This window comes from Halichoerus grypus, chromosome 6 (genome assembly GCF_964656455.1).
Source record: "Halichoerus grypus chromosome 6, mHalGry1.hap1.1, whole genome shotgun sequence".
NCBI lineage: Eukaryota > Metazoa > Chordata > Mammalia > Carnivora > Phocidae > Halichoerus > Halichoerus grypus.
In genome coordinates this window covers 100,911,708-100,937,729 of record NC_135717.1, presented here as the reverse complement: position 1 = coordinate 100,937,729, position 26,022 = coordinate 100,911,708, and the positions used below count along the sequence as shown (strand labels likewise).

Genomic DNA, 26,022 nt, shown 5'->3' with positions numbered 1-26,022 from the left:
GCCCTTTCCAGATCTTCCTTTAATCTATAATCACCACATTCCCCAACAGTAAGGGCCGACACATGAAACACAGGGATTACTTTCTCCATTCCTGGAGAATCCCCCCCATTGCCTTTTCAAGTCCCCCCCCCCCCCCCCGGCCAGCTCCCTGGGGAATTTTTCCTTAAAAACTCCACTCTCGAGTTACTATGAGGCCAAGAACGATCCTTCCAGCTTAAGTTGACCACATCCTTCCTTAAGCCATCCTCCAGTCCCCATCCTGCCACCCTCACCCCGTGACTTGTACTTTTCAGTCTCTTTATGTAACTATTTTGCCTACAGACTAACTTCTTAGTGCCTTTTTATGGCAGGATCCTAACACAGTATCTGGTATGGAGTGCTCTGGCTATATGAATTTTTAAAATGATTTTAATATATCTTATTTCTTTCAACTTTTTCCTATGTAATTTTTTAAAAAGTGAAATACAACAGCTTAGAGTTGCTATTCTTGAAGTTAAAAGTTAGGGTGGACAGAGTTAAGAGCGGGCATGGGAGTAGAAAGAGGGGAGGCAGGAAGAAAACAGAAATCCATGGAAGGTCAAGAGAGGTGATGACCCACAGGCTGAGAAACCTAATACCAGGGGAAGTTAGCGACTAATCTGAAATGTTAATTCAACAAACAGACATGGAGCCTTCATGTTGCTTTAGACTAGATGTATGACATGCCTAAAAGATGACATCTACTACCACCATGGCACTAGTAACCAGAGCTCTGCTATTTAACTTTTTCTCTAATAATTAAGCCAAACTCTAAGAAAAACTCAACCAAAATGAGCTACCTCAAAAGATGGCCCGTGGTGAATAAGAAGCCCTGTTCATTAGCAAGATTTCTTACATATTCGTGCTTATTTTTCAGTGTTATATAAACCTGCTTGACGGGTATGAGGTTTAGCTCTAAAGTTCAAACAATGTCTTTTATAAGCCTTTATAACAAATATTCTCTGTAAAGAATTAGAATTTGAAATATTCTTTAGGGTTATCATGCTACATCTCAGAAAGCAAGTCGAAGTGCTTAAAAATAGGAAATATTTCAATACCTCCTCATTCATTATTGTGTCAAATACGCTATGAAGCTATTAGCTACATGCTAAACTATGACCAGGTTCTCCACTTTTTGTCACATACATGGGGCTGGGGTTGGAGGACTCCCACTATACATCAAAAGGACCAAGAGCAAACTGGAAGTGATCACTGAAAGATCCTTCCTTTCCTATAACCTTAAGCATTGAATGATTGCACTTGCCAGACACATGCTAATCGAATTAACCAATACATTTTGGGATTCCCATTATCTCAATACCCAAAACTAAAGCCATTCCTTCGGGGCGCCTGGGTGGCTCAGTCATTAAGCGTCTGCCTTCGGCTCAGGTCATGATCCCAGGGTCCTGGGATTGAGCCCCGCATCGGGCTCCCTGCTCCGCGGGAAGCCTGCTTCTCCCTCTCTCACTCCCCCTGCTTGTGTTCTCTCTCTCGCTGTGTCTCTCTGTCAAATAAATAAATAAAATCTTTAAAAAAAAAAATAATAAATAAATAAATAAAACCATTCCTTCAAGTGAACTGCTCAACCTGAAACCCATAAAGCTCAGCTACTCGAACTAGCAAAGTATTACCTTAAATATTCATATTCTAGAATCTGTAACATCATAATGAGCCAGAATAGAGTGAAAACTTATCAAGCAAACATAGAGAGTATTCAGCTTTCTCCACACACAGAATCAGATAGACGAATATAAATTTTATAGCCCACCCCATGTCAATTTCTTACTCAGTAGGATCTCATGACAGAAAAAAGTGTGTGCACCGTACCATCAAAACAAAGGCAAAATCATTTTCTTCAGACGTAACGTAATGTGAAAGTTCATGGCTCCCGAGGATACAGAGGTCTAGGTCTACCTGGTCACAAAAACAGTGTCCAAAATCCTCTTACCAAACAATGAAAGGAAAAATGAAACAAATTATAAATGAATTCCTAAGACTGCCTCGTAGGGTTTTTACCCCAAGAGTTAAGAACGGTTTTGTTTCGGCAGGAGGGATAGCTAACTGCATCAAAAGTAAGTCTTTTCATTATGAGTTGCAAGTGGAAGAAGGTCTACTGCATGCAGTGTACTCTCTAATTTCAAGATGGATGAGGAGGCTTTATATTGCATCGCCTGGAGTCAAGCTTTTCCCACTACCCCCTCACCCCCTCATCCCCCAACAAAGAGAACAACACTCTCCTTTCACAAAAGTGAAATAAGATCCTCATCAGATAACACCGAATCACTGAGCAAGCCAGTCATGAGTCAGGTGGGTACAAAAGCCTTAAGATGAATTCTGAAAGGATTATAAACCTAGATCAAGAAATCCCCCTACTAAACAATTTGTTGACTATTCCACCTTTCAAAGGAATTCCATGGTTTTGATGCCCTTTGGATTTCAATCTACTATGCTTCCCAAAGAAATATTTCTGTGCATTTTCAAATGGGAGGGCACACATCAAATATCTATTCAGATTGTGGCTGCTTAATGAAAACTCATTATTACTGAATTCTCTTGGTCTAGAAGGAAATCAGAATGGCAATTTAACTTCATTTGTCCTCATCTGTATCAATAAAGATTGATTATTTTAAGTGCAAATCCCCACAACTAAACAGATCTCCCTCTCCTCACAGAACTTTCCCGTGCACCCACTCACAAAGGAAAACACCGGACAAGTTCAAGTTCATCGTTAATACAGGCTTGGAGAGTTGTTTTTATGTTTCCCTTTCATCACCTCCACTGCCCCTCTGTCTTTGGGGCCTAGGTTTTACCCCAAACAGGCATGGGGATGAAAAGGAGAATTTTTCTCCAGTAAAGTGACCACAAATTAAGTTAGTACCCTATCACAACTACCACCATAACAACAGATGCACATAAGAATCAAAAAAGAATGCTAACCCACTTGCTGTGATGAGCACCGAGTGTTGTATGGAAGCACTGAATCACTACATTGTACACCTGAAACTAATATTACCCCGTATGTTAACTAGAATTTAAATACAACTTTAAAAAAATTAAATGCTAAAACCATTGGGTGAATGGGCTCTTAGAGAACAAGACATGCACATGGTCTCGGGGAACTACCCGGCAGACTATTTATTAGTTATCAAGGGGATTAGGTACCTTTACAATGGAGAGAACTAGTGAACGCCAGCTTAATTAACCAAATGATTCAATTCAGTCGAACCAACATCATGCATGTACCTTCTGTTGTTAGCCCTGTTTGTTTACCCTGAATCTCATCATGAGGAATCCAACAGTCAGATGAATCCAGAATATAAGAAATTCTTCTAGACAACCACCTGAGACTTTTCAAACATGTTAACATCATGAAATACCAAATAAGAGAAAACAAAAAAGTCAAGGAGACCAGACAATTCACAAAGGAGACCAAAGAGACATGACGACCAATTGCTATTCATAATCCTTCAATGAATCGTTCATCAAATTCTCAAAACTATGATAAAAAAAATTTTTAATTGGTGGACACATCTGAATATGGACTGTATCTTAGATCATTTTATTGTGCGTAATAAGAATATTATGGCTATGTAAAAGAATGTCCTTAGTTCTCAGGAAATTAAGAGTGAAGCATCACGGTATTGGTAACTTATTTCCAAATGGACCAGGAAAAAAATATAAAATAGAAAATGAGAAACAAAGATGGGAAAAATATTAAGAAAAACTCCAGTAAGTAGGGAATCCAGAACTTTGCTATGAAAATAAAATACTACATTTGCTATACTTGTGTGATAATAGTATCTTAAAGATGTACATATTTAAAGCATTAAAATCTTTAAACGAAACTTAGGTATTGATTTCTAAATGATACAGGCTAGGCAATTCTCTAATCTGGATTCATTCATTCATACTGGCACCTGCCTTTCGATCTACCACAGGCTGCAAGGAATTTTCAGTCTCATGGGTTAATAAATATTCACCCCACAAGTCCCTCTAACTGTAAGTTGATCCAGTTGAAAGCAGACTAGCATGTAGGCATTTTTCAAAAACTTTCAGATTTCAGGAGTTTATTTAGCTTTTGTTGAAATTTAAAAGAATAATTTTTGCCCAATGGAGAAGAGCTAGGCTCTCTTCTCGTTCAAGTTATCACAAAAGTCCCAAGGTCTGGATAGCTCATGTTTACCTTCAAAAAAGACCTTCTTGGACATTTTCTGTTTTTCACAAATCAAGGAACAGCCTGCCACTTTATAGTACTAATTCTTGCAGACTGTTTTCGACATTTCCTTTGATTTTCAGCAGTGAGAGAATGTTTTGCTTTTTCAAACCTAAGAAACAGCATAAGCATATGGTCACCATATAATGCACTGAATATACTGGGGAACTTGTGAGAGCAAAACAGGGTGCTTCTAGAGTCCTTATTAACATTTTTTGGTGTTTCCTCTTACAGGATTAAAGCTATAGAGTTTCCTTAAACAAATCAGACATTCACATATATTAACACTTCGCAAATAATTCAGAAAGTTCAGAGACTCCTTGAATCCTATTCTTCAATACCAGGTTCAAAACCCAAATTTCTCAAATAAAACTTTCTGGCTTCAAGTCCCAGGTCTACCTCTTATTTGCTGTGGATGCTGGTAAGTTACTTAACCAATCTGGGCTTTCCATTTTATCTATAAAATATGATCCTAGTAGTACTAACCTCAAAGTGTTGTGGTGAGGGTTTAGAAAAAGTGCCTGGCACGCAATATGTGCTTACAAATTTTAGCTGCTGCTAGTTGCTGTCACATATTTCCTTTTTAAAATCTTCCTGTTAAAAATCTGCCACAGCTCCTTATGCCTACAGAATTAAGTCCAAGCAAACTGTCATTAAATCTCTCTAAAATCAAATCCCAATGTACTTTTCCAGTCTTATTTTATAATGCTCTGCACTCACCCCTCATACCCTGTACTTTTCTGCCTGAGTGCTTTGCTTATACTGTCCCCTCTCTTTGCAAATGCCCTAACCATGTTAGTCTGCCCTGCTACCTACCGACTCCTAAATGCACCCTTTCAAGGTTCATGTTAAATTCAAGCTCTTCTACGGGAGTGAGCAGGCTAGAAATAATCTCACCTTCCTTTGTGCTACCATAGCACTCCCTGTAATATGTGTACGTTTTATCCTGTTTTACAGAAATGTGCTGCCCTGTCTTTCTCTCCCGCTAGACAAAAGCAACTGTGTTCTGCTTATCTTATCTTTTCATGCTCCAAAGCCCCTGGCCCAGTTTCTTGGACATGGTAGCTCCATGAAATGGTGAAATGAATGGTTATCTGCAGGAAATAATTGAAACAGATAATATCTGAAATTGCATGCCATTTCCTCTCACATAAAATTTAACTAGCTTCTACTTTAATTAAGTCTAGTCTCTGGATATTTATATTGGGGGTCAGGGAGCGTGGCATAGTGTAGATGTTTCCCGAGTGGAAAAGCTCAGTTTTGTACAACAGACAAAGCTAGTGAACGGTCACATCTTTCTATTTGTCTGAGTAGATACTGATACTCTACCGTCCCTTTTTTCAAAAAGATTTTTTTTGAAGTCTTCATATTTCCAAATCCTCCAGATAATGTTTAGATTCATTCACCCATTCAAATACACTTACTGAACATAACGTGCTAGAGGCTGCGCACCAAGATGGTTAGATAGACCCCTCCCTTGAAGGATTCGTACTTGTCGGGGGGATGGGCATCTTGCCAGACACAGCAAAGGGGAAGATCTGGGAGAAGGAGCAGACAACACTGGCAAAGGGAACAGCCTATGCAAAAGCGAAAGTCCTAAAAGGCATGGGTGGCAAACCGTGCAAAGTGCAGTTTCGCTTGAGCACAGGGTGGTAAGGGACAGAAATCGGAAGCGTGCTGGGATGGAAGCCAGATCACGAAGGAGTTCTAAATTGTATCTTCTGGGGAGAATGGGATTTTGAAGCAAGCTACTGAGATGATTAAATCCATGTTCTAGAAAGGTTTCTAATCACAGCAGTGTGGCAGTGGGCCTGAAGAGGAGAGAAGCTGGCAGTAGGAATAAGAGCAAAAAAGAAAAGAAAAAACGGCCAGCCAGGCTGCATGGTGAGATGGAAGAAGGACTAAAATGCAGTTTTAGCCCTTAAGTAGTTTTCTCAGTATGGTTGGCGGTCCTGCTCTTCCTCTCTCAGGCCAGCTGCAACACCTTCCATGCTACATCAGCTCCTAGACACTACTTTCTCTGATAATTAGTAAGCATTTACAATAACTGCTGCAATAATTGGGATTACTTTGCTTATGTTACATAATAGGTATTTGTGGATGTGCCTACTCGCTAAAATTCATTTGTAACCCCAAAATCAATATGAGCGGTGTTTTCAATGGACATTCATGGACATGCACAGAGCAGCAAAACATTTGAGTGGCCTGCGAGCACGGTCCCAGCTGAGGTGGAACAAGGCAATGCTCTGCCTTGTTTCAGATCAGCATTCATACTATAAACACGTGTTTCATACTATACTATAAACACGTTAGATAAGCTCTGTTCAGGCATGGGTTACAGCGCTCTTGATTGTGAGTTCAATGCTAATGAATCAACAATATTAAATAAGGTGCCTTAACTCCCTGCTGAGCAGGGAGTCTGCTTCTCCCTCTGACACTCCTCCCTCTCATGCTCTCTGTCTCTCATTCTCTCTCTCGCAAATAAAAAAAATAAAAAAATAAAAAAAATCTAAATAAGGTGCCTTAAAACAGAAACAAGGCTATGGAGGGCGCCTTGGTGGCTCAGTCAGTTAAGCGTCTGCCTTCAGCTCAGGTCGTGATCCCAGGGTCCTGAGATTGAGTCCCACATCGGGCTCCCTGCTCAGTGGGGAGTCTGCTTCTCCCTCTACTCCTCCCCCCTGCTCATCATCTCTCTCTCTCTAATAAATAAAATCTTTAAAACAACAACAAGAAAAAAGAAACAAGGCTATGTATTGATCAACTGAGAAAATGTTGTGACAGAGGCTCACAGGAACCTAAACTTATACATGGTTTAAGTTGGTTAAACCATGGTTTAACCAATGGTTCAGTATTCACTAACTCAGTATTTGCGGTGAGTTTATAGAACGTAACTACTACAAATAACAAGAATCGACTGTATTCTATCAGGTAAAGAGTACAACCAACCAACCACACATAACACACCGATTTTTTTCAGCGCCACCTTCTGAGGATTCAGGAGGGCCACAAAGGGAGGAAAAGGAAACCACATTCTGAATCCTACAACACTCTAGTAGAATTAGTGGGTATTTTCTGTCCCTCTAGAATCACTCGGACACAGACTCCCAGAGAAGTGCCTGCTGCTCTGGCTAACAAGGGGAGGCCAGAGAAAGGGCCAACAGGCTAGGGGGTGCTGTGGGTGGGTCAATGTAAATAGGTGTTTGGGGTGTCACTATTTTCTGTTGGGAGAAATCTTACATTTGAAGGTCTGCTACTCCTCGAAGGCCATTTATTTCCTGCTTGACACTTGTTTTTTTCACTATCCCAACAACACAAGAGGCTCCATATGGGTGCAAGGCTCAGAAAGGGGTGTTGTCCACCAGACCTCACTCAGGACCCATTTCCACTATGAAGAACCAAAAAGCCCCCTTCTGTACGCAAATAATCCATTTTTTAATTTTAAAAATTTACAAATTGCAAGACACTATAAATCCCACAAATCATCCAAAACTTCTGCAAACGCCCCAGGATTCACGTTTCCCTTTGTAAAAGCTAATCCCCTTGAGCAGGAAACAACTTCCGGACACCGTCGTATTGGAAGCTGACGACCCGGCTCCAGAAATTCCATGCATTAGAACCAGAAGCATTCATGGAAAGTTCCATCCTGTGTCTCCCTCTCTCCCAAGGTTGACATCGTGTTTATTTGTTAAACAAAACAGTCATCCAAGTTCAGACCTATTGAAAAGCTTCCAAGCAAGATGAGAGGCCAAGGCAAGGAGGAGGAACAGCTAATCAGAAATCAAGGGCAGGAAAAGCCGGACTCAAAATAAATATAGTACAAAATGCCCAGAATAGTCCAGAAAGACAGCTGATGACCTTTTCTTCTAAAATCTCTTAATATCACAGTATCAAATAGTCTATGTATCTAAAACCAAGCACAGAACTACTACCACAAAAGTAAGGAATAAAGTAAAAACAAACATAAAAATAGGAAAAGCTGATGGTACAGTGACAATTTGTGTTTTGAAATACAAACTAAAACACAGAAGACAAATATAATTAATGCATGGTATTGACAAATCAGTCATTGGCGAGGGATTATACCTCAGTTCAAGGTAATGGTCGTAGGAAGTTGTCGGGGCTATTTCGAGCTCTGAAAGCTACCATAATCTCAAGAGAGAGCATGTTTTACTTTTTGCCTAAAGACTAATGGGTCCTGCTACAATGGCTGTAAATTACCACACCCCTAATTTAAGTCTCCTCTTGACTGAACAAGCTCAGGGCTGTGCCTTGTCAAGCACAGGGCAGCATCTTGGTATTCAAGGAACACAGAACACACCCTGGGGACACAACCTCACTTCATTGATTATGATGCACAAAGCCTTGAGCTACTGCTAAATTACAGATTTAAGAACTACTGAAATCCCTTCTCCCACGTCCTTGCTCCCTAAACCATGGAGAGCCTTGGCTGATTGAAATTCTGGGGCCAGAACCATGCTTTTCAAAAAATGCCATAATATTAACCCACAGATCCACTACATGAGAGTCAAAGTTCCCTCGGACCCTCTTCCTTCTTAAAAAACTGCTGAGACTATATGCCTCAGTACTATCAGAAGTGCTAAGTGCTTCTAATTAAATACATACATGCATAGCACTTGAAAGAAAAACACACCACCTGTCCCGCTAGAGCCAAAGGCATGTGCGCACACACACCCTCCACATATTTTGATTATTTGCTAAATGCGTAAACATTTCCTTTTTCTCTGTCTCCAGTTGCACCCTTGCATATCTGTGTCAAGGAGAAAAAAAATCAAAGTCACTAACTGCCAATTTCCTCAGGGGTGGGGAGAAAACAAAGCAACTGAGAATAAAAAGACTGCTGTGGCTTTGGCCCAGTCGAGCAAAGAGCTTCAAGTCGCCCTCAAACTCCATCCACACCCTCACACACAAAGGAAGCATCTGCTTAAAGCAGAGTTCTACACTTGATCTTAGCCAAAAGGCAGAATTCTAAACCACACCTCCCTTTGATTGTAAAGGAGATCCTAGATGCTTGGTGGAAGAGGGAGAGATGACTAGAGGGGGTGGGGGAAATGGAAATAAAAAATCTTTTAAGTCTCATAATGGAAATTCATTTACGTGATTGCCTCAAGTTATAATGAACCAATAAAGCTCAAGACAGAACACATACATGACACGACTCCAAGTAAGATCACCAACCCCCAGCAGCACTTTGAGAATGTGTAGTAGGAATTTACCTAGAATAGGGAATATTTGGTCCACAAAAGGCAGTTGGGAGACAGAAAACTTTGACCCCCGTATGATAATTAAAGTGAAAAAGATTACCAGGGTATGGACAAAGACGGCCCAGAGGAACAGAGCTATGGGGGTTGCTTTTCTTTGGGACACCAAATGCTTGCTCAAAACCCACTACATGAGGGCGCCTGGGTGGCTCAGTCAGTTAAGCGTCTGCCTTCGGCTCAGGTCATGATCCCACCGTCCTGAGATAGAGTCCCGCATCGGGCTCCTTGCTCAGTGGGAAGCCTGCTTCTCCCTCTGCCTCTATCCCTCCCCCTGCTTGTGCTCTCTCTCGATCTCTTTCTCTCTCTCAGATAAATAAATAAAATCTATTACAAAACAAAACAAAATCCAAAAAACCCCACTACATGACAAGGTGGAGTGATGACATAAGCAGGCCTGAGTAATGACCCGGACAGTCCCACGGCCTTCCTCAGCCTGAAGAAGGGAAGGCAGCAACAAAGCCAGACCAGAGGCCCCACCTTATTCTTGTGTCCACTCAGCCTCTAAAGCGGTAGAACCAGACAGCTTTCGCCACCACCACCCGTGATCTCGAGAACCATGAACACAATGGAGAGACAAGGGTGTCACCTGCGCTCTGAGGCAAATGCTATTTCTTCTGTTTATCAATTGCCAGAACATCTAAATGACTGGAAGTACAAACATCCCAAAGTTTTTAGTTTAATTCTTCCCTATATGTCCTCCTGCATCAGCTTCATGTAGATACCCCTGGGTATAAGAGGACAGAGGTCAGAACTTAAAAGTAATAATTAAGTAATAACACGATTTGCTATTTATTCTTATTTTATTAATCCAATGTCATTTCTATGACAATTACCAAATGTTTTTAAATCAATGTTTGCTTTGATGTCTGGATCAACAAAACAAATCCAGTTTTGGGTGGGACACTCCCAACTGTGTCATGTGGGAAGTGAGAATTTAAACAGATAGGAGAGAAGGCCAAGTACAGCTTTCATAATCCAGCTATGCCATTTATTTAAATACATTTATTTATGTAGCTTATATATGAATATACACACCCTTTAATGAACACAGCATGTGTATTAGAGCTCATTAAAGCAAATGTTGGTGTGAAAATAAATCTAAATACAATCATATAGCCTTAAGTCAGTCACAAGACTCCGGTCATTTAATTTTTTGTCTGCTGTGGACACTAACTATTTTGTGAACTTAGGTCATATCTTGAAACCACTCCTTTACCCATCCCACTTTCCTAAGTACCAAAATCTGAGGTCAAAGGAACTTCTGGCTTGGGATGAACCTGTGAAAGAATCTAGCACTTAGAAAAACACAAATACACCCAAAACTAGGTATTACATTTAGAGAATTCACAGAACCCCACTCTGCCTCAAAATGCCAATCTAAATTAGCTTCCTGATTTGATAGACAAAGAAACTGAGGCCCACAGTAAATGATAGAGCGGAAGTGCCATAGCTAGTTAGTAGAAAAGTCAGAACTAGAATTTCAGAATGTTCTCTTTGGTCAAGTCACTCTAAAAGTTTTCTTTTCAGAACACTAGATTATTCACTTGTTTGATCATAATCTCACCGAGGGCAAAACTGAGCTTAATCTACACCATGTGCCCCAACAGCTAGTTCAGAATCACTAACAGGTGAAAAGATTCACCAACCCCAACCAGTTAGGATGCGTCCCCTATACTGGGTGTGGTGGTGCGTAGTAAATCACCCACAGAGGGCACCTGAGTGGCTCAGCCAGTTAAGTGTCTGCCTTCAGCTCAGGTCAGGATCCCAGAGTCCTGGGATTGAGCCCCGCATCAGGCTCCCTGCTCTGCAGGGAGTCTGCTTCTCCACTCTGCCCCTCTTCCCACTCGTTCTCTCAATCTCTCTCAAATAAAATAAATAAAATCTTAAAAAAAAAAAAGTAAATCACCCACAGAGACTCCCACCAAAGCCCTCCAGTAACTTGTTTGCAAAATGCCTGGCAAGAACTGAGAGTCAATTTTTCTCAAACAAAATTACGATTTTCCTTTGTGCAAAATGACCCGACATCCCCATGACTCTCAGCTCCACCGGCCTCTTCTTGGACTAACCGAGTAAAGCAGTTCCAACAACCAAGAGTGTCTTCACTGACTCACCCTGGGGAGGGACCTGCCAAGAACCCATGGACAAACGCTTCCTTTCATCTTCCCTCTGATTTCAGTTTAAGGCGGGGCAAGTAGGAAAATATTTATTAGTTTCACCATACTTAAAAAAGAAACTAGTCTTATATTTTAAAAGAAATTACCCGAAAACTCCTATAAATACAGAGTCAAACAGGCAACATCCATAATAAGATTCAGAAAAATAGTAGGAATAATGACTATTATTTTTAGTGCTAGTGCAACGCACCCAAAGGCACAGTGCTGCTACTACAGCAGCGAACTGTCTCAGCAAACCTATCAGATCGGCACATTAATATCCCTGCTTTACAGAGGACAAGCTAATCCCGAGAGATCGTGGGAAAAGAAAGCAGTGGAGCTGTGACAACACAGAATGGCCACATAGCAAGGCCCCCAGGCCCACACTCCATACTTGTTTGAAAATACATATTTTTCCCCCCAGTCTGGTAATTCTACTGATTAAGTCCATCTTGGCTCAAGATTCATACATTAGGGACTGGTTTTTCCAAGCTTCCTTAAAAGAAAATTAGACTTAAAAAGAAATTTGACAAAATCAGAGTAAATTTGTTCAGAAAATGCTTTGAGAGCTCCTTCTGAGATTCAGCCTGCCTGCCTGGATCAATATTTATTTCTTTATTCATCTCCGCAAACTCTCTATGTCTCACGGCAGAGATTCTTCCCCAGGGTTGTCAGTTTTCCAAGCTCTTGATCTGGCTGACGAGATATCCTAATGATTTCTAGGGTAGCCCAGACATCTATCTCTTTTGGATCTAGTTTCTCTTCCTCTCTGTAACCCCGTCCTGTATCCAACCAGAGCCCTTGCTCTGAGGGGAGCAAGCCTCCCACACCACACACAGCAGAGAAGATTCCACCTGGCCACACCCTCAAGAGCAATCTGCGAAAACATCTTCATCTGTTCCTGACTAGCATGCTCAGACGGTCAGGCTGAGGCAAACAAATCACCTAGCTACCTAAAATCAACGTGTCTGCCTTCAAAGACAGTTATTTCATCCAACATCCCTCCCCAGATCTGCAGAATCTAAATTACTGAGTAGTCCCTGAACAAACAAAATACAATCATCACCGGAAGATAGGCACAAAAATATTCACTGAAGCGTTGTTATTCATCCAAACAGGATAACTACCAAAATGTCCAGCAACTGTAAAACAGATATATAACTGAATACTGAGACTGCAAGGAGAGTGGAAAAAAAATACTATAAATATTGTAGATAAATTTCACAAATATAATAGAAAAATCAGCCAGACACAAAAGAATATATAGTATATGATTCTATTCACATGAATTTTTTAAACAGGCAAAACTAATCAATCGGTTATTCCCAGGGGCATTAGAGGAGGCGGGTTCTGGGGTGCTGGCAATTTTCCATTAATCTGGGTGCTGTTACAAAGGTGTGTCCACTTTGTGACAATTATTCCATCAAGCCATCCACTTATGATTTGTGCACTTTCCTCCATTTTTCCATAAAAAGCTGACTGAAAGAGACCTCAGAGAACTTCTGGTCTGCTCTCCTCAGTTGGCATAAATAAAAGTAATTGTTTCTCACGTACGTTAAATTATCTCAAGGACACACAGGAAATCCATGGAAGGGCTGGGACTGGACATTGTATCTCTTAACTCCCCAGCCAAGCACCAAAGCTACCTCTCAAATGTGGGAGGATGTTTCTCTAGTTTCCTTCCTTGTTGTGACTACGGCCAAGGTTTAGAAGGATTAGGATCATATTCCTATTAAGGATACAACCCAGAAGGTTCCAGTCTCCTACCAAAAGCAGGGCCAGGAAGAGCACTTTAAACACCACTTAGGATATGGCCAACGAGAAAAAGTTGGCGCCGTGGTCACACTCTAGGTTTTGCCACTTACCAGTTGTGTGACCGTCAGCATACTCCCTACCTTTCTCTGAACCTCAGGATCCTCAAGTAGATCCCTAAAATCTTAACTCCTACCTTGCAAGGTTGCCATGACAATAATACAAGGTGTCAGAGCCGTGCCTGGCACGTTGCAGACATTCAGAAAAAAGTATTTGTTGAGTAAATTGAAGGAGTCAAGTACTTGTCACTTAGCAGATGCTCAATAAAAAGTTAAGTGCTATTATTATTACTGAATAAGAGTAAATAAGCTTATGTGAAAACATCTCATTTTTCTAAGCCTCTAGGGTCATTAACAAGTTGACCCAATTCTCATTGACTTCGATGTGGCACTGAAATGGTCTGAGGGACAAATAAAGGATTTGAGAAGAGGGTGGTGCTTTTCATGTGCTACCTGGTCTGTGTTTTTCTTCTCGATGCCAAATAGATTTGCTCCACTGACTGCCACAACACGTCTAAATTCTACAGTCACTTATGTTAGTCATAGTACTTCGAGAATTAAAAAACTTTTCAAGAGGGGGGTGGGTCATCAATTCTCATAGACTTAATGAGCTGACCGACATAGTCAAGGAACTTTACTACTGGGGAAAAATTTACACACTGAATATACAGAAAGGTAACTGCAGGCTTTAAAGATATCAGAAATAAATCATGGAGGGCGCCTGGGTGGCTCAGTTGGTTAAGCGACTGCCTTCGGCTCAGGTCATGATCCTGGAGTCCCGGGATCGAGTCCCGCATCGGGCTCCCTGCTGAACAGGGAGCCTGCTTCTCCCTCTGACCCTGCCCCCTCTCATGCTCTCTCTATCTCATTCTCTCTCTCAAATAAATAAATAAAATCTTTAAAAAAAAAAAAAAGAAACCATGGAGAAGAGAGAGTTTACTCACATTTTAAAAAGCAAGTCTAATACTGATTTTTTTCTTCAGCTCTTCAAAACTTCCACGTACTTATTAGCCAACTGGTCCATAAAATTCTTTTATACTGAAAAGAAACAAATATAAAAAAGATTAATTAAAACTAATTTCAAATTAGAGCACACCAGGAAAAAAAATAAAGCCTATAGATGATAAATTATTCTATAAGCAACAAAGAGCATCAAACTAGGTAACATGTGTAATTAAAAACAAGAGAATGTGGGGCGCCTGGGTGGCTCAGTCGGTTAAGCATCTGCCTTCGGCTCAGGTCATGATCCTGGGGTTCTGGGATTGAGCCCCATGTCCGGCTCCCTGCTCAGCTGGGGGGGTCTGCTTCTTCCTCTCCCTCTGCCTGACGCTCCCCCTGCTTGTGCTCTCTCTCTCTCCCTCTTCTCTCTCAAATGAATAAAATCTTTAAAAATTAAAAAGAAATTAAAAAATTAAAAAAAGAAAAAATGTGTTAAGAACTAACAGATTTAACTTTCTTCTAATTATCCTTCTTTCCTTCTTCCCCCCTTCTTCTCCTCCCCTCTCCCCCCAGCACTCCCTTCTTCTATTTCTTCCTTAGTTCCCAGTTGCTAGACAACCTCAAATATTCTTTGAAGCCTGAGTTTCAGGAGAAAACCACCATCATTCCTTTTTCTAGCGCAAAGTACCTGCCCCTTGTTAGGCACTCTATGAATGTTTGTTGAGTAAATAAACAAACCACAATTTTACAATATTTAGTTATTAAGGTAAAAAAAAAAGGAAATCAATTAATCAAAAAAAGGGGAAATCAATCAATAAAAGAATATGCAGACAATATGGTAGAAATATATACACCCCATGTTCTAGACTTACAACTAGACTTGATTGATTTCCTTACCTCTTGTAAATAACATATACTCAGGAAAGAAAAAAAAAATCCCAGTACTATATGTATGGGCATGTATATCCTCCGCATTACAGTAATAAAATGTATTTTGGTAGAAAGGAATATTTAGGAATAGAAGTTCCTTTTGAGGTGCTCATTATTCAAATACCTCATAACTACCTCCATCTAAATAAGAAAGCAAAGTACCTTCAAGTTAAATACTAGAGATGCTGCCTCATAGGGGTTTATCAAATGTGTATATAGTCAGAGCCAGTCCCAGACAAAATTATGAAGTAGCAGTGTGGCTCCTTCCTTCTCTATCTACCCTTTTGAGGAGTCAGTGACCCCAGATGTTTAATTAAGTAGGGAAGCAATAGGATCAGCGCTAAGGTTCAAATGGCTTAATGGATATCTTTCCCAAGGACATTTTCCTTTGAAAAAGAGCTTCAAAAGAAGCAGGTGCTTAACACAGAAATAAAATGCATTACTGACAATGGAATTTCAGGCATGAATGGGCGATAGAGGCTGTCTTAAATCTCTCAACTCAGGTAAGCATCTCTCCATCTGGTTGCCCCTAAAGCTGGATTCATATATAACCCATACAGACACACCAATCCAGGTGAACTTTAAGCAATTAATGGTATACATAGGCAAGCCCAATTTTAAGACTAGTGTGTGCTCCAAAAATAAAGAGTTCTGTTCATCAACAGTTTTCCAAGTGAGTGTGTAGGAACCCTACTCCATAGGTGCTTCTGAGAACTGAGGCAGGAGGAGTGATGTGGGACAGCCAGCACAGCAATTTCACTCTTGTCTTAGACTTAGATCCTAGATTTGGTTGGAGAAATGGTTTCCTTGAGCGCTCATAAAAGGGTTGAAATTAACGATTACATTAACAGCACAGAAAACTCCAATAAGTTTGTAACATAACTGATCTAGAACAATAATCACAGCAAAATCCAACCACCATTTCTAGCAGGGCCTTTGTGGGGGAATGTGAATTCTAGCCAGGGTCCCAGAGCACAGGTCAACTTGGGTCTGAGTAGCCGGGAGCCTAGCCTGTGCCTTCATCTCTTGCCCTGGAGCAAAGAGCAGAAGGAAGGATGCCAACATTGCCAGGAGGAAGGGACCAACAGTGAGGGGACAAGACTAAGATGTGGAGAGCCTGAGGATATTCCAGAGGTGGGGAAACAGGGACCTCCACAGGGAGCAAGACACAGCACGTTTCTGTGAGTCAGTTACATCCCTGGGGCCCCTTTCCAATCCCCATCAGCCTCCTTGCTAGAAATTACATGTGCAAGGTTTAGATGTCACACAGGTCAGGGCCTATAGGATACAAATGAGGATGGAGAAAATCCGTGGAATGGTTTAAAGAGAAGAAAAAATATATACCTATATTCTATAAAACCCAATTCTAAACATAAAAAAGGTTAAAGACTTGTAAGAAAGTGTTGCCTGAACTTGCTCCAGAGGAATCCATTCAATTGAGAAACACTGAGTATTTTCAATCCCTCCCTTAGCACAGAGCTCTGATTATTTGGACCAACCAAGACTGAATACATAAAAACATTTATAAACATGAACCATTAGATTTTTTGAGTTTCCATCATGAGCCTTGTTTAAGTAAGTCAAAGATGTCCTTTGTTATACAGTTTTGATCGAATGCAAGAGACTTTAGTCATTTCCTCAGAAACAGACGTAAGGTATAAATATGAACTAACCAACACAGCCACTCACAAAAAGGTTCACTGACAAGTTTAATTTAAAAAGAACACTTTATTAAACTGAAAAGTAAGCCACAAAAAATCCAAACCCATGCAAACAACATTCCTAGCAGAAAAACCTGTTGTGTAATGACAAGGATAATTACAAATAGCCTGTTACTTGACTCACACATTTTTCCTACACAAAAATTAACTACAACAACAAAAAAGTCTGTATTTATGTTTTATTTTATTTTATTTTTATTTTATTTTATTTATTTGACAGAAAGAGAGAGCCAGAGAGCACAAGCAGAGGAAACAGCAGAGGGAGCAGGAGAAGCAGACTCCCCACTGGGCAAGGAACCCGATGTGGGACTCGATCCCAGGACCCTGAGATCATGACCTGAGCCAAAGGCAGACGCTTAACCGACTGACCCACCCAGGCGCCCCTATTTGTGTTCATTTAATAAAACAACCCTTAGCATCTTGCCCAAATCAGATTTCAAATTCTGAGAATAATCCTCCAAACCATTACGTGACTGCTGTATATCCCTTTGAGATGGGAAAACATATTTACTACTATTGCTTATTCTCTAAATCCCTTTGATCTTCTAAAGCATGACCATCATAAGTGAGAATAACATGTTAGACATAATCATTTGGAGGTGAAAGTATTGTTTATTATAATAATACCTATTTCATACTTTAAAAACTAAATGGAATCCAGGGGCACCTGGGTGGCTCAGTCGGTTGGGCGTCTGGGTGTCTGCCTTCGGCTCAGGTCATGTTCCTGGGGTCCCGGGATCAAGCCCCACGTTCAGCTCTCTGCTCAGCAGGGAGTCTGCTTCTCCCTCACCCCCGCCCCTCCCCCCACTCATGCTCTGGGGCACTCGTGAGTGCACACGCGTTCTCGCTCTCTCTCAAACGAATAAAAAAATCTTAAAAAAAAAAAAAACTAAATGGAATCCAAAGTCTCTATTCAGGTATGACTGAAGTATCTGAAGCAGAGGTCTGCAAAAAACAGCAACCTGTTTTTGTAAATAAAGTTTTATTGGTACACAGCCATACCTATTCATTTATATATTGTCTATAGCTGCTTCTACAGGACATAATGAGAGCTGAGTAGCTGCAGAAGAGACTCTAAGTCCTGCAAAGTATAAAATATTTATTAACTGATTTGTCCCTTTAAGAAAAAGTCTCCTGATCTCTGGTCTCTACGTCAGTATAGCACAGCTGACCAGTTAAATACACTCACAGTTGACTAAATGTTGAAATAAACACTAATCCTGGTTTAGTCATCTTGTTGGATAACTTCCTAAGTCACTTAACCTGTAGCTGCTTTAATTTTCTCATTTATAATACAATAGATAATATTTATTGGGAACTTATGTACCAGGAACTATTCTAACAGTTCTACTTTTAATAAATGAATAATGCATTCATTTAATTCTGGCAAAAATGCAGTATGGAAAGTAAATAATTATCCCCATATTACAGATGAAGAAATGGAGGCAGAGTAGTTAAATAATTGCCCAAGGTCACACTGCTATTAAGTGGAAAAATCAGGATCAGAACTCAGGAAATCTGGGTGCAGAGCTGGCATTATTAATCTCCATGCTATCCTAATAATACTTTTAATTTTATAAAAGTTACAGATGATAAAAAGAAATCTCAAAAGGTTTGTAGGTTAGAAATGTTAAGTAGAGGTAGTAAAGTATACCTCTGCACAGTTTAAGACAAAGTACCTAAAATAAGAATATAAATGGACTTCCATAGACTTGCAAGATTCTTCTGATTCTAAAATTAGAGCTCACTCTGGAGTATGAGGAACATAAAAGTCCACAATACTATTTTTTACCAAAGTAATCAAAGAACCAAACTAACTAACCAATGCTTATCTTTCCCCTTGGTAAGTGAAGGCCACTTCAGGACCCTCAGAAAGCCTTCAGGAAAAAGACTTATCAGGGACCCCAAATCTTCCAAATTTGTTCCCATCTAGTCTTATCCTCTGCCTGGTTTCCATCTGGGAAAAGGCTGAGTGAGCATCCACATAAATTATGGAAAGACTTCTTCACAGCCTGGCAAGAATAACTCTATCCAAATACCAATCGCTGCATGGTTCAGGAAGATGTCCCCTGCTGAATCATCCCCACCACTTCCTGAAGTTCTCCCGGATGTCTGGAGGAAATGTGTCACCTAAATGTGACCCAGTACTCTTTTGGACTGAAAGGCAGGTTTATACAATCCAAATAAAATAAGGGGAAAATATACTGCTAAGTTACTCATCACCAACTTCCCATTTAGATAGAGATGGTCTTAACCTTCTTTTCAGTCAAGCTAGTCTTTCATTGGCTTATAATGTCTGCAGAGTCAAGTCCAAATCCTTGACTTTGACATTTAACGCCTTCCTCATCTTATCCCTTATCTACTTTTCCAATCTTACCTCCTTCTATTTTTGGTCTTTCATGTAACAAGGACAGTCTGTTTCTCCTTCACACATCACCTCTACTCCTGCTTCTGAACCACACTCATTCTTTACTCCATTTTCTCTTCTACTCCCAACACCACATCCAGTGTACAGGCCAAATTTCTGCGCTCAATACTTTGGGATATAATTTGTACTTCCTGTGAGGACTGGATCCTCACAATCCCTCAGGGGAAAGAGGTACACAAAAGACTAAATAAAGTTGTATAATTAAAGATGTGAAAGTGCTACAGGACATAGATTACAGGATCTAAAAAGACGTTAGAGAGAGGCCATCACTGAGTTGGACCTTGAAGGAAGGGGGAAGCTGACAGAGTGTTGAGTTTATAAAGTTGGAGGGGTAACCATATGGGATAAAGGTTTACATCACACACTTCAGGGCCAGATAGGCCTGAGTCCAAAATCCTGGCTCCCTCAGACTATAAACAGAGCGTGTAGGAGTTACGATCAAGTAAGTTAGGTTGATGCCTAACCATGCTCAAAACCATATTTGTATCCAGTTCTCAGGTCTTGCTCAAATAATTAAACCTTTTGTGTTATGTCCCTACGGAGTCTTCCCCTTCTCTCATTGCCAACAAGATTTAGTGTTTCAACTTATTCATTCATTTGGGCATTTAATCACATATTGATTACCACTGTTCAAATATTCCAGAAGTATGTTTTGCCTCCTCAATAAGACTTTGTTATCGAAGAATGGATTCTTTCAAACAGATCCTTGGCATTTTCAAATTTTAGGTTCAAGGTCCCTGACAAGTAGTGCTAGTTGAGCTGAGAAGCAATTTAAATTATAAGTGTGGGCTGTCTGGTGAGTTACGTGGGGCCCAGCCAACCACAAACATTGGTCTTCCAACACGGCTTCGTGTTCTGCCTATCCAGTAACTCATATGAACAGACTTAAAACTTATTTCTTTCTGGGATGGTCAGAAAAAAGCTCACGGCTAGGGCTAATGATAGAAGTAAAGATCAAGTTAAGCAGTACAAGACAGTGAAGGCTCTTAGCCAAAAAAACAGACATTAGAGAGTTGAAGAAATTACATGTTATAGTACATTTGCAAATCTGAGGTTGGACAAATGGCTTGGAATTCATCTCTTATGCTTTAAAAGGGTTCAGTGCACAGCATACAGTGTTCTCATAATACCAAGCACCATGAGGTAAATACTAGCTGAAAGGATAATCTTATAATCTCTGATGTCCCAAAGTCCTCGGTGAACCCATTTTCTAAGCCAAAATCAAATTCAATGTAGTCAAATTTCCCTCAAGCCCAAAATCTTAGTATTTGCAATGTCTACTGACATATTACATCAAATAAAGCCCACATGGCTTTAAATTAACAATGTTGCTTCACAATCATATTTGTAGTGTTTAGTAATGGCTTGTTTTTTTCTTTTTCTTTTTAACTTTAACATTTTCATGCACAGCTTTCTTTGCCAATGCGGGCAAATCATTTTTTTTATTTCCCAGAGAAAGATTCTAATTCAAAGATTCTAAGCAATTTTGGGATTTAAAAGTTGTTATTCTTTCAAAGTTTTGACTGAATTAATTAAAATGATTAAGGCTTGCTGTAAAGTTTTATATAAAAATAAACATGCACAGTTGTGTGTGACATGAGACAGTAGGGTGGGGGGAGGGAATGAACATGGCTCAGTTTCCTAACACACCAATTTCCTTTGTGGCAAATACTTCATGGGCTATCGTGAAAATTTTATAGAACAATGTATTCAAACTTTATATAACAAATATTATGAGCTACAATGTAAAATTTACCTAAGAATATGTTGTAAACAGTTGATTTCAATTAAATTTTGGGCAAGAACTTTAGACATTCCCGTTATTTACACATTTCTTGGAGCACAGGCATAGTTTTGTAGAAATTGGAGATTGCTGACTACAGTCGTTTATGTTCTCAGAAGGAAAACTATTCTATAATTGTTCTGAAATATGTTCTATCCCTATTGAAAGTGTAGGAGAAACAATTACACCAGCCCTAAAATCTTGGCTTTCATACCCAAGAAATCTTGTAGAACCAAGTCCTTCCACCTATATCATTAGCTAATGTGTTACTGCAAATATCACTCAAAAAATATGAAGCCAAACCACTCTGATCCCACAAGCATTCTGAAAGAGCATTCTGAACTAATGTGAAATTTGTGTAGTAATTGTTTGAATACAAACAATGACTTTAGTCCATTGGCATGTAACACTTTATCATGGCAATTGAACTCTGTGAACCAACATACCCCACAGAGCTCATCACAGCTCTGGAAAGTGGGTTGGCTTATTATGAACTCTGTCATTGCTGACCCAGCAGAACAGCAAGGACTCTTTCCCTTAAACTGTCCCACATAGAATAAATTTATTTTCACTGTCAGACTAGGACCCTGATCTCTGCATCATGTGTGTTTTAGAAAGAAATACATGTAGGCTGACTGACTGACTTCCTAAGAATTATGCTGGTGAATTATAAGAAATTATAAAAAAAAAATTCCCTCTCTCCCTCTCTCCTCCTTGCCCCTCTTTCTTATTTTAACAGGGCCAAATGGGAAGATGCTTTCTTCAAGGGTAGAATGGCACTGGCAATGATCATCAAAAGCCCTAAAAATCTAATAGCTTTGACCCGGCATTCCACATTAATTAAGCTAAAGTAAATAATTGGACAAATAAGTAAATGATATATATATATAACTTTCACAACGTTATTTACAAGACTAACTACCTAAATGTCTAACAATAGTGTCACTGAGGTCTATCCCTTAGACAGATTAAGCAGGCCAAGGTTGCCGAGGTGAGTACCAATGGTTAATAACACAGAAGAACATTCATGACCTATTAATTGATCCCTTTTGTAAATATATACATAAGGTAAAAAGTCTCTGGTTTTGAACACTTTCTTCTTCATCACTGAGCCGACAGCAGTCTACCAGTCCACATCTTTAATTAGACAGGGATGAAGGAAGAGGTATATACACATTTACCCCTCTCTCACTCCCAGGGTCTGTGTCAGGGTCTCCTGCCCTCCTCTAGATATGCGATTATACTCCAACATGCTCACAGTGGTATTCTCTGTATGGCAGAATTTCAGATGAATGTGGTTTTATATTCCTTTTTGCTTATCTGTATTTTATAATTTTACAATAAAGATTATTTTGCCAAAGGGAGCAGAGCATGAAGACTAAGAGTATAGAATATGGGACAGATAAGCCTGAGTTTTAATATTACAAGTCCATAAATTTTTGGCTATATGATCAAGTTACTTAACCTAAGTTTCCCATCCAACAAATGGGCAAAATAATATTATAGCCATCTTTTTATTAAAGAAGTTAACAGGGGTGCCTGGGTGGCTCAGTCGTTAAGCATCTGCCTTCGGCTCAGGTCATGATCCAAGGGTCCTGCGATTGAGTCCCGCATTGGGCTCCCTGCTCCTCGGGAAGCCTGCTTCTCCCTCTCCCACTCCCCCTGCTTGTGTTCTCTCTCTCGCTGTGTCTCTCTCTGTTAAATAAATAAATATTTAGATGAACCATGAGAGACTAGGGACTCTGAGAAACAAACTGAGGGTTCTAGAGGGGAGAAGGGTGGGGGGATGGGTTAGCCTGGTGATGGGTATTAAGGAGGGCATGTATTGAATGGACCACTGGGTGTTATACGCAAACAATGAATCATGGAACACTACATCAAAAACTAATGATGTAATGTATGGTGATTAATATAACATAACATAATAAAATAAAATAAAATAAATAAATACAGTTTTTAAAAAAATAAAAAATAAAGAACAGAAACTCCATATTGGATAAAGGAAATGATTATTATGTACTATGTAAAACACAAACTTAAGTGTTTAAACTTTTTTTTTTTTTAAAGGATTTGAGAGTACGCATGCATACCCACAGAGGGAGGGGCAGAGGGAGAAAGAAAGAAAATGTCAAGCAGACTCCCTGCTGAGCACAGAACCCCAAGCAGGGCTCAATCCCACAACCCCAACACCATGACCAGAGGAGAAATCAAGTATCAGACACTCAACCAACTGCCTCCACCCAGGTGCCCCAAAGTTTTTACACTTTTAAGAAAAACAAATCCAAACTCAGTCTCACAGAAGAAAAAAACATAAAAACATGGGAAAAATTTTCTTTGCAATGGTAACAAAATGCATATTTAGCAGCCCTGAGGTACCATTTTACATACACCAAAACAAACCAAAGCCACAACACAGTTTCAGTGTTGTAGTGAAATTGCTGGTCTTCCATTGTTAACAGCACTGTATTTCATATGAATCTTTTAGGAAAGCATTTAAGCTTTATTAGAGTAAGAGTTAGTAATTCTTCCAATGAATTTATCTGCAGGAAATAATGTGCCTAAAGCCAAATAATATGCAAAAAGGTGTTCATGACAGAATCCTAAATAACAGTAACTAAATGGAAATATTTGAATATCCGCTGTTAGAGGAATGGTGAATGGTTTAATTCATCCTGGCATGTCAAAGCAACAAAATTAGGAAACCATCCAGACTGTCATACTGAAGACCATGGAGAAACAAAATAGTCTGATACATTTTCAAGTGAAAACAACAGAATTCAAAATATCTATACTCTATCCCTATATAAAATATATAGACCTACACATAGGAATAAAAGATGAGGAGAAATGTGTGGGGAATAGGGAGGAGAGGCTTCTAGACCGAGGAGCAGTGAGTTCAAAAGCAGAGTGATGCTTGGCGCCCAACATGGCACCCTCAGCAGTTGGACCAGAAGATGTGGTTGGTCAGCCATGCCAACTATTTCCATTACGTGGTAGATAATACCAGACTTCCTATTTCTAAAGAAGAAAGGAAGACCAAATTTTACTAGTATTTCATGAATGGATTGCCAATGACACCCTCTCTTAGTCCAGATGGCAGCTAGTCACACGAAAGAAGTCTCTGAAGGCAGCCTGGGAGCTCCATTGCCATGAGGCACCCTCCATTCCTTGTGTCCTTCCAACGACTGCAAAGTATTACAGTTTACATGTACCCACATAAATGGATGGGTGGATGATGTTATCATTATAATAAAACCAAAATGACCCCCATGAAATGGACAAGTGGTTTACAGGAACCACAGCTGGATGAGAACATCAAAAATGTAAGCACAAGTGAGCATACACTTCGTGAATCTGACACCTCTACTTGTTCAAACTACATAACCATACAGCAGCCCTTGTTCCTCTAAAGTAAAGAGGACACTGTCATAGTGAGAAAGGTTTCTGAAAGAAACATTTTGAAAATAGAAGTTTGAAAATATTTCCATCATTATGTCATTTCCCCCAAATAATATCACATCCATAAAACCTTTCCTATCTGTACTCTCTAAAAAATAGACGGAGAAGTTTCTAATCTGCCTTAAAATTTACAAAATTAAGAGCCTTAGTTTTTAAAGTCCTATTAAAAGTAGGAAAATGCGGCGTGTTCCCATTCTTTCTTAAAGAAATGACTGAACTTCTTTCTTAAAGAGGAAAATAATAACTACCATTTATTGAGGGCTTGCTGCTTATGGATCAGGCACTGTTCTCAGTGCTCAATATGTGTTAATCACTCAATCTTCACCACTATCCCTGATGGAGAGACTGTAATAATCATCTCACTTCATAGATACAGAAACTGAGACAGAGAGATTAAGCAAATTATCCAATCTAGTAAATAAGCAAGACAGGATTCTAATCTAGGCAACAGAACCATGGAAGGTCTGTTCTTACCCACTCTGAATACTATACTAGATTACAATTTACTGGCTGATTTCAACTGAACCTTTGTGCAGCTGGTGGATAAAAACGAACAAGCAGTGAACACTGCATGTCTCCCATTGGGATCTGCATATACTTAAGATAAACTAACTTCTTCAATGATAACAACCAAAAAAAATAAGTATATAAATAAACTGAACCTCAACACAGACCTTAAAATTAGTGTATCACAAACTGGAAATAGATTTTTAAAAATAAGGAAGCAAATGCAATCATATTATTCTCACTAAAATTATCATTGACTCGGAAAAAAAATGCCAAAAACTAAAGGACTGAATATTAATGAATATAAAATTATTTTTAAAACATTACTTTTATGTCCTTTTAATTCCTACTTTTGTGTTTACAATATGTAATACATTAGTGCAGTAAATGTGTATGTTATTTATAATATATATACACATACTGAAGGAGATACTCACAAATTTCATGACAGCAGTACCCTGCTCAAAAGTTTAGAATATTGCAGAAGGCTTTAAAGCAGGAGAAAACAATCACATTTGCATTTCAAAAAGCCCTATCTGGAGGCAATATCAGGGGATGAATTTGGAGCAGGGGTGCAGCTATGATTCCTGAAGGCTTGAACTGGCAGAGACGAGGGAGGGAGAGGAAAGCTGAGAAAAGCATTTAGGACACTTATCAGACATGAAGGAGCAGAAGTCAACAATGATGCGATAGTTTCTGACTTGTGGCGACAGGGAATTCAGAAGAGAATAGAAAACAAAGCGTATGTGGGGGGGGGGGCGCGATGATAATTAAACTCTGA

General features: G+C 39.6%; 1 protein-coding gene across 10 annotated transcripts in view; it reads right to left on the bottom strand.

The window, feature by feature from the left end:
• Positions 1-26,022, bottom strand: part of PPFIBP1 (PPFIB scaffold protein 1) — a 176,669-nt gene that overhangs the window by 98,495 nt on the left and 52,152 nt on the right. For 9 of the 10 annotated variants that reach the window (XM_078075806.1, XM_078075804.1, XM_078075803.1 and 6 more), the window contains one exon: positions 14,419-14,512. The gene's annotated coding sequence lies outside the window, so the exon portion shown is untranslated. Of the gene's footprint in view, positions 1-9,987; positions 10,065-14,418; positions 14,513-26,022 lie in introns of all 10 variants that reach the window. The other variant, XM_078075805.1, reaches the window with a different exon arrangement.